The sequence below is a fragment of the Hydra vulgaris genome, chromosome 06 (assembly GCF_038396675.1).
Source record: "Hydra vulgaris chromosome 06, alternate assembly HydraT2T_AEP".
NCBI lineage: Eukaryota > Metazoa > Cnidaria > Hydrozoa > Anthoathecata > Hydridae > Hydra > Hydra vulgaris.
In genome coordinates, this window is record NC_088925.1 from 22,747,937 (window position 1) to 22,758,951 (window position 11,015).

The window sequence follows — 11,015 nt, forward strand, 5'->3', positions numbered from 1 at the left end:
CCAGAAAGATCTAGTTTTGAGTTTTAAACTCGAGTTTAATACCACTTTTTAATCAAAAATACGTATAATCGCGCCCGATTTATTTTATATGTAAATATATAACAGAAATATAAAAGTTAGGCGTGAAAAGCGCATGTGTACACTAAAATCGCTAGATCAAAATTAAATTAAACAAATAGTTAAGTAAAAAGTCTTCATTTAATTTATGTAACTTTTAAAATTATATTTCAGGAATATTCAGGTATACACAAAAAGCTATATAAAGATTAGGTCTTCATATAGCTTTTGTGATAAATATGAAATGTTTTAGCAGTACGACATCTCTTAAAGAGATATCGTTCTGCTAAAGCATTTCACATATGTAAATGATATTTTCATTAATATAATATAATGTTTTCATTAATATAATATATCGTTCTGCTAAAGCATTTCACATATGTAAATGATATTTTCATTAATATAATATAATGTTTTATAGTATAATGTACAATATATAATATAGTATAATACAATATGTAATATAGTATAATAATATTTAATATGTAATATAGTAAAATAATATTTTATAATATATTATTGACATTGTATAAAATATTAATATTGTATAATATATTAACAATATTGTATAATATATTAACAATATTGTATAATATATTAATAATATTGTATAATATATTAATAATATTGTATAATATATTAATAATATTGTATAATATATTAATAATATTGTATAATATATTATTAATGTTGTATAAAGCGTGTACACGAAATAAATGTGAAAGAATAAGAACGTCATTTTTTTTCAGTGGTTGCATTAATATCTTTTTAGTTGTTTTGTATTTTGTTTACAACGTGTTGTGGTTTCAAAAAAATATGTTTGTCTTTGGATTTAACTTGAAATTAGTTTTAACAATGACAAAAGAAGAAGGCGTAAGAGAAAAAATTATGCACAAATATTTACAAAATCCTAATAGTAGCTACAATTCGATAGCAAAATCGTTGCAAATACATTCATACACCGTTAGTCGTGTTATTTAACGTTTTTCTCAAACAAAATCGATCAAACGCAAATCTGGTGGTGGAAGAAAGGAAGGTTTTAAAGACATAAAACTAGTTAGAAAATTGGTTCACAGTTTTAAGAATAATCCAAGCCTTTCGCTAAGGGAACGCGCAAAAATATATGGATTTTCTCATAGTTTTGTTGCAAAAGTTAGAAACAAACATGGTTTTCATTCTTTCAAAGCACAAAAAGTGCCCAACCGTTCTGAAACTCAACAAAAAAGTGCAAGAACCCGCGGTAGAAAGTTGTATGACAATTTTATTTTAAAAAATTTCTGTATTATTGAAGACGATGAAACTTATATCAAGTACGACCATCAACAATATCATGGTGCTGTTTTATTATATTGCCAAATATAGAGGGAATGCAGATAAGAAATTTAAATACACAAAACATGAAAAGTTCGCTAAAAAAAGCTTTGATTTAGCAAGCTATTTGCAGTTGTAGCAAAAAATCAGCACCTTATATTTCTCAGTCCACACTTTCTGGTCGAATATATGTTGAAGAATGTTTACAAAAACGCCTTTTACCTCTCATTAAATCACACAATAACAGACTTGTGTTCTGGCCTAATTTAGCTTCAATTCAAAGTACTTTTTTTTAGTTGTTTTTCTAATTTCACACTTATTTTGTGTACACGTGTAGGCTTTAACATATAATTAATATTATATAATATATTATTGATATTGTATAATATATTATTAAGTTATAAGAAGAGATATCATTCAGCTAAAGCGCTATTACAATTATCATATGCTTGAATAATAACACAGTAATTGTGATTTTAAATATCATTTGATAATAGTATTATTCAATAATGTAATAATTTGCACATTAGTGCAAACTGTACCGGGGATATATCTTTTATCACATAATATATGTGATAATAAATAATAGACACCAACAAAACCAGAAGTATAGATAAAATAAATCTATCTATACTTCTGGTAAATATGTTGTTGTTGCTGTTGTTATTCAACAACAACAATATTTATATATTATATATCCTCGATACTTGACATTTGCTAACTATAGTTAAAAACTTGCTAACTGAAATGCTAAATGTACAAATCTGCCAACTCATATATAAAATGCATATATAATAGCTTTGGGGGGGGGGGGGGAAACCCCTACACGCCTTATGTGGAAGTATATCAAATGATAATCAAAATAGGGTATCAAATGTAATTGATTTTTCCGGAGATTTTGATTTTACTGATTTTAAATTTAAACTAGTCAATGTTAAGCACAGTTTAAAAAGATATACAATAAACAATATATTACACATTCTAATGCAGTGCAGAAAATTGGGAAAAAGTGACATACCAAAAGGTGTCCAAGCATTAACTAAAGCTCCACGTTATATCAACGTATAGAGCAATTGTAATGGTATTTCAATTTACATAGGTTCAAAGTATATATTAACTTCATATCTATTGATGTTAATACTGATGGACTTCCTATTCAGTACTCCAATAGAAGGAGCCAAATCTTTGTTCAATAGCAAATATATTATCTTGTCTTTTTTAGTGGCTATTTTTAGTAAGAAGACAAAGCCATCAAGTGTTTATGATACAAGTTTATTTACAAGATTTTGTTGCAGAAATTATTAATCTAACAATTAACGAGTTATTTATGAAAATAATAAAATTTATTGTGTGTTACTTTATTTGTGATTTTACACGTGCATGTTTTAGATGTTTCTTAGGTCACGCATCAAAAAATGGGTGTGATTGGTGTAATTCTGTGGCAGAGTATTACTAAAAAAGGAGTATTTATACAAATGATAATGCAAATATAAGAACTAACACAAATTTAAGGACTGATAAAACAAATTTTAGAACTGAATTTAGGTCAAATACTTCAATAATGCATAATAATAGGAACTGCATATGTTTGCAAATAAATTGTTTAGATTTGGTTTGTTTATTTACCATGCACAATTTGTTTCTTGAAGTGTGTCATCAATTTCTTTATTTGTGTGAAATTCCAATAAAAAATTCATATTAACTTTGCTCAGAAACGACTGATTTTAAATAAAATGCGGGGAATAGACTGGTGCATTGCTTCTAAAGTTTTATATTGTTGATGATTTAAGTATTAAAGTTTTTTCTTTAAATGATACATCGCATTTAAATTCGAAAACTTACAGTATTTAAGAAAACACAATAAGAAATGCAAAATATAATTCACTAGTAGCTGACTGATTTAATAAACTCTATTCTTTCAAAACCTTAACGATATATAATAAAACCTGTAATTAGCAATATTTTGAGTTTTTAAAAGAAATAAATATTTTTTATGTAAAGGTTGTGAAGTAACGGAAACACTTTTTAACGAGGAAGAACGAAAGTGTTCTTTTTAACGATGGAGAACAAAAGTGTTCTTCTAGAGCTATAAGCCTTATTCTCAATTTCTTAACATCATATTTGTAATTTATAATAAACTTTTATCTATAAATCATTACCTTTCCTTATTTATGGTATAAATTTATTTATTCCTAATAATTTGGAGATAAAGGTTTTACTAATTTACTAAGGAAGAGTGGGGAGAAGTGGGACAGCCTGAAGCCTCTAATTAGGAGTGGTGCCTAAATAATGTTATTTAATGTAAACAATTAAATTTCTTCCCCTCTATTTAGCAGAAATTGCTTTGTTTGCCTGCGTACGCTAAAGGCCCAAATTTTGAAATGTAACTTTAAAAAGTGTTTACACTGGGGTGAAGTAGGACAGAAAAAATAAATATTTATGCCCCGCTTCTTCCCGTTGCCATTTGATTATTTCGATTGGTGAAAGCTCTTAAAAATTTTTATGTCAATTAAGTGATTTTATCAGTTTCTATTCAATAGTTTGTGTTAAAATGTTGTTTTAAATTTCTTTGTCCCACTTCACCCCAATGGCACGGTTTCTCTAAAAACAAAAATTTATATACTTAGTTATAATTGGTTGGAAACCTAAGGAGATTGAATCGGTGCCTAAAAAGAAAGTTTATTCCTAAAAACTTGTACGTTTTAGTTTATGCATCAAATAAAAAAGATATTGCAATAACCCTAAAAAAAAATTTACGTGTCCCACTTCTCCCCACTCTCCCCTATTGGTTTGTAGTTTCTATGAATAAGAAATTTCGTTCACTCTAATATATTGTACTAACTCGATTAAAAAAAAAATATATCCGATAAAAATTTATAGCTGATAAAAAATAATATAATAAAGTAATTATTTATTATATGATTAACTATATAACTATTATATAATTCAAAATAAGCTCACTAAATTAGATATACGTTAAAGTTATTATTTGAATTTATGTACTTATTGTATTTATTTTAAAGTTGTTACTAATATATATAATATTAAAGCTGCTATTGATGCAAATCGTATTAAACAAACAAAAATTAGAATTTTTATGCTGTTATTAGTCTTTGTTTTTACGTATCCAGTTAGTTAATGTTAAACATAATATTAATTTCTTTGGTGTTTATCTTATTAATGATAGCGATGAAGGCAAAGTAGGCGACAAAGAATACAGAAAGGTAACACTAACCCAATTGAAATTTTTAGAACTTATGCGGGTGAGGTATGTATCTTATTTTAAACTAATTGCATGCATTTAGTTTCAAGTAAGAATTTTTTCTTTGCCTAAATTAATTTTCTATTTTCTGATATAGATGTGTTGAATTTTGAAGAACTATCGAAAAACATCCGAAGTATTGCTTGTCTTCGAAATCGTCCTTCTTTATGATGTACGACCGAGGGTGATGTAGTCAAATCTTTATGATGTACGACCGAGGGTGATGTAGTCAAATCTTTATGATGTACAAACGAGGGTGATGTACGAACGAGGGTGATGTACGAACGAGGGTGATGTACGAAAGAGAGTGATGTACGACCGTGGGTGATGTAGTCAAATCTTTCAATAAATCGATTGCTATTACTTATATATACAATGTAATATTCAAAAATTGAATATTACGTTGTATATAGTATTTTAGTTGTATAAACAGTTTAAATTTGCAAAAAGTAATACATTTATATAATACAAGGTAAATAATACATTAGTATATTATGAGGGTTATGGAGCAATGTTCTTTTTATAAAATTAATATAAAATGCATTATTATTATATTATAAAAATCTTAATATATATGTGCATATTGAACACTGTGCAAATCAATTTAATAAAATTTTTAAGTATTAACTTTTGTTATTATTTTTAGAGCCGATTCATGTGCGCAATTATGTCTACAGGTAACAGAAACACGTTTCAGACACATGTTATGTGTCTACTTTTAAACGGGTGCGCAACGCATTTCTGATACGTGTTCTACTCGGTAAAATGGCTAACATATATTTGTAAATAACACGTATTCTAGAAAGTTTTAAATGTGCATTTAATACCAAGTAAACATCGTGTAGAATATTATCTAATTACTGTGATTTGAGCGTATTTTAAAGAGTTTTAAATGCGGGTTTGATACTCTGTAGGTGTCGTATTGCATACTCGTTTTTAAACGCATCTGAAGCGTATTACTAATGTGTGTTTGACACGATAAAATGGCTAACAAACATACCATAAAGATGAGTATTAAAACAAGTTTCTAATGAGCATTTGCAACTTAATGTGCCGGCTGGGATTATTCATTATAGATCGCGAAAATTAATCGTAATTTATCGTAATTTTGATACAAATTGCATTTTTAAACCTTGGATGGTTATTACAATTACGATTATTATAGTGCACCCTACTTAGATATCCTACTCAAGTGGGGTGCACGTTATTCAATACACATTTGGTTAAAATTTCTTCAACGAAATGGCTCATATAGAAGGTTGGTATTTCCAGAGAGTATTTATTGCTAGGTTTTTAGGTAAATAAATCATTAAAGACCGCAGGAGAAAAAATATTTTAACACAAATATACAAAACATTAAAAAGATTGAGTTCGTAAATATTTAATGGTCTCTTTTTAGACAAAAAAAGTTGTTTAGAGTAAGAAAAACGATCGGTAAAAATATATGTATGGCATGTAACGGCAAAAAAAAAAATTGTAATTTACTTTTTTCAGTGTTTCGTTTCAAATAATTATTTGAAACAAACAAAACTTTCTAATTGTTTTTTAAATGACAAAATGTAACTATCTTAATAAAAAGAAAAAAAAAATTAAGAAAAATAACATGTAAATAACAATCAAATTTACAAACAAAAAGCACTTAAATATAAAAAAGGCTAGAAAACACCAGAATATGACTAATAAAGGCTGGAGTCGAGAATATACCGTAACTAGGAAACTTTTAGAACTTAAAACATCATAACTCGCTCATTATAAAAGATTTCGGAATAATTTTTTTAAATAAATAAGCTTCATAACAAGACAAGTTAAACGATATAAATAACTTTACTTTTGTAATTAAATCTCTATTTTATTCTATTTTTAAAAAGAATTTTTTTTATCCGGAATTCGGTGTCTATGTCCCTAATTCCGGATGCGTATAAAATATAAAAACACACACAATTAGTACTAACATTAAAATAATTAATTTAATCCATTAAAAAATGGAATTGTTTAGTTAAAAAAGAAAATATATATTACTTTATTCACATTCGTTGCAAATAAATTCCATAATTAGACGATAATCAACGACACATGCAACTGAGATGACCTGTAACTAAATCTAAACACTGATCATCAATATATTATAAATATTTTAACATGGTATTTTCAAGAGTTTTAAATATGTAAAACCAAAATACTGCTAAACCAAAATAAATTAGAACACTGCTCACATGCAAGCCATTGGTTATCTAAGCTACTTGCCCAATGACTTTCGCAAGAATAACAAAGACGATCATCAAATACTAAAATGCTATTTTAGTACTTGATGATCGTCTTTGTTATTCTTGCGAAAGTCAATACTAAAAAGCTTGAGGTAAATGTGGGTCTTCTAATTGATTCTTTGTCTTTCGACCTTTTTTACCTGGTGTTTTAGCCGACTGACTTTGCTTCAACTTTTTTTTCTTCTCTTTTCTGTGCATTTTCTAGTTTTTAAGTAGCAGTGGTAATTTTTTTTTTCTCTCTAGTCAATTTCATTGCAGTTTGTTCATCTAATTTTTGTTTTTTTAATGCTTGTTCAGCTTCAAAAAATCAGCTTCAAAATATTACAAGTATTCCAAGTATTTTGGTTTTACATATTTAAAACTCTTGAAAATAGCATGTTAAAATATTTATAATATATTGATGATCAGTGTTTAGATTTAGTTACAGGTCATCTCAGTTGGCACTTGATAAAAGGTTACGAAAATATTTAATTAAAGAGTTGTTTATTGCCTTATTGTTATTTTTTTATATTTAGAGAAATCATCCTTATAACATTTTTGCTAAAAATTCAATATGGAAAAATAATTTTTATCCTTTTATAAATTCAAAAGTAATCACTTAACTATTATAAAATATATTAATTAGTTACGTCTTTTTTAGTTATGTGCGTAGTGCGCATATGCGTAGGCACAGTTGTCCAAAAAGGGGTCCTAACCTCTTCGGAAATGACACGAAAAATTCCAAGGAGGGATGATTCTATAAGCAATAGGAATCTCTTTAAAGAAGGAGAAAATTGCATTTAAAGTTTCCGCCTAAATCAAATCCTTCCGCCTAAATCAAATCAAATCCTACATCAAAAACCTTTATTTTCAAAAAGTGTTTGCACAGCCAAAAGTTGAAAAAAACACTTTAAATTTACAAGAATCACAAACTAATATCCCTTAGATTTAAATGTTTTGATAAAGAATATTTGTATATACCTTCCAATACTAGTATATCAATATACAATAAAGTATATAAAATTTCTTTTGATTTTTTAGTAGGATAATCAATAGAAATTGATATCAAAATTTTATTCTTACCCAGGAAAAAAAGTTCTATAGAATTTCTATAAACTTTTGGAATATATGGCCTATATAAATTATATAGAAATGCTATAAAATTTCTATAAAATGACTATTAATTTCTATAGAAATTGCTATAAAACTTTTTTTTCTATAAAATAAAAAGTAGAAAAAAAAGTTCTATTGGAATTTCTATAGAAATTAAGAGAGGTTCTATAGAAATTCTATAGAATTTCTATAGACTATATGTTCCAAAAGTTTATAGAAATTCTATAAAACTTTTTTCCTGGGTAAGCATGGCATTATTTCAAACACAACTTTTTTTTAAAAAATGCGCATAAATTTCTAATATATGTACACTGAATTACAAAGTAGCTTAAACCAATACAAGTTTGAGACTGTAGATATTCTTTTGATAACGAGACTGTAGATTTTCTGACAAAAATAACTAATTACATACACAAAAATATACACTGACTTTTTATCCTGAGTTTTTAGTCTACAACAAGTTAACTTCAAATGTGTTTGCTGTTAGGATCAATTATACAACTCAGAAGTTTGTCCCCGTACTCAAGATGTGAAGGTTGCCTTTAAAACCTTTGCCAGTGGATCTTGAATTTGCATGCATTGATTCAGTGATTTGCTCATTGAAAACTCCGAGCCTAGTTTCATTTTTTTCAGCAAACTCCTTAATATGATGAAAAACTGCATTTGCTTTGGGAGTAACTGAAATTTCATGAGCCAGGAAAGAATTCTTGAATTCTGAAATATTCTGATAGAATCTTGCCTCCAAGATCTTTCCAAAACAAGCTTTTTGTTATATTGAAGTTTTCTGAAGCAATAAACAACAGGCATTGCTTGAAATGCACAATGCTTATGGGTAAGACTCTGAAGAATATTCACATTCTTTGACAGTTTGTTGAATACATTTTCATTAAACTGTTCTCCATGATATTCTTGCATTTGAAGGTATAAGAGATCTGGTCATTCTTATGCTTGATACCACAGTTCAAGGAGTTGCTTGGAAATATGGTTGAAGATTCCAAGAAAATAATGAAGTTCGATTGGAGGAATTACATCAAGAATAAGCTCAGATTGCCAATAGGGGTTAATTAATGGAGGATGGACAATGTTTGAATAATTCTTAGCCAATTGAAGTTTTGCGCCTAAAGAGAGGAATCCAGCATAGCTGCTGCATGAAGAACAAAATGTTCTTGATTGGCCAGAGTTTGTAAGGTTGTCAGACTCGACATCACACTAGCAACACGAGTGTTTTCTAGAGTGAGACTGAATACTACATAAATACCATTTTGGCTACTTTTATACCACATAAAATTATGTAAGACACATCTTCAATATGTATGAGGCTTAATTTTGTCCTAAAATTTTCATATGTTTCAGGAATACCTTCTGCTGCAGCAACAACCAGCTGTTTTTTTACACCACCATCCTGGGCAGAAGAACTTGATTGGAATGTGTCAACTACGCTGAGGTTAATTTTTAAGGACACCACCTCCATCAATTTCAAGTTTAACTAAATGATGTGATGTAAGTCCTCTTACTGAGAGAATATGGTTGATTAAGTTATTTAAGTTCTTGCAGTTTACAACTTTTTGAGCTTGGTTTTTCATTTCTTTGTCCAGAATGTCATGAAAAAATCTGCTAATTTTTTCCAGAGGCTGTCAAGTTTTCGCTTCAAGTTTGCCTCTGCAGCTCTTTTTTCCATCGAGTTGTTCAAAGCTGATACAAGCCTTTTCACACCAACATTGGAAAGATTTGTACTGTTTTGAGCTTCGACTAATGTTTTACCAGTAAATAGTTGCTGTTTGTACTTCGCTAAATCTCCTGGCAGAACTTTTAAAGATTTACCTTCACTTGCTCGACTAAGTTTGACAGTACCTCCTGAGGAGACATTTTTTTTAGAGATTAAATCAGCTGCTATTTGTTCACCACGCTCACGGTTTTCTACGGCAAGTTTCTGTACATTTTTCCGCCTTATACCTATAGTACAAAAGTGAGGATGTCCTTTTGCAAGTACTGAAAAATAAATACTGCATCCTTTTTTCAGCTGGCTCTTATGATGACGGTTTGGGACTGAAAGCTTTGATACGGTCAATATTAGAGTAGACTTTTTTGGTTCAATATATGTAGAATTTTTTGGTTCAATATATGTAGAATTTTTTGGTTCAATATATCAAACGCAATTGTGTCAGATTTTCTGTGACCTGGCAAGCACCAGAATATCTTGTAGATTGCTTAGTGTTAATCGAATTGAAATTGTATAAGCCTGGTATTTGTCTAATAAAACTACCAGTATCAAGTCGTTGTAGTTTGCTTCTACATGAATTGCAAATGCCAGGTGGAATTTTTTTAACATTTAAATTAATATTACACTTAAAAATATTCTTGACTCTTTCAATCAAAAAACCAGTTAATATACGATCACTTTTTCTTTAAACACAAAAAGCAAACAGATTTTCTGCAATCACCATGAGTTTTTGCTAAACTGACCATTTTTTGACAAAGACTAATTAATTTTTAATTGAAATGCCAATTTATTTGTTTAAGTTTATTCAACGGCAAAAATTTGGTGCCAACATATTTCAGTTTGAATGATGGAAAAAAACTTAAACAATAGTTTAATACAATGTTGTTTAGAGTTGTTTACTTGCATACAATGTTGTTTAGAGTTGTTTACTTGCATCATTTAAGACAAAACAAAAGATTTTTTTAGTGACTTTTAGCTGTGGAAACGCATTTCGAAAATTAAGTTTCTTAGTGTAAAATAAGTAAAAACTTTAAATGCAATATTCTCCTGCGGACGTAATTAAAAGATTTGAACTTTTGTTTTAAAGTGATCACCATAACCTATAGAATCACCCCTCCAAGGAATTTTTTGGGTCATTTCCGAAGAGGTTTGAACTCTTTTTTGACAATTGTGTAGATTTATCGATAACAGGAATGTATTTTCAAAAATGATGTTGAATTTTTTTTTTCACTTGCATTAAAACACAAAACTTGGTTCATTGATTCCTCGTCATTATTTCCTGGGCTTTTTTTCTCATCAACATGTAACC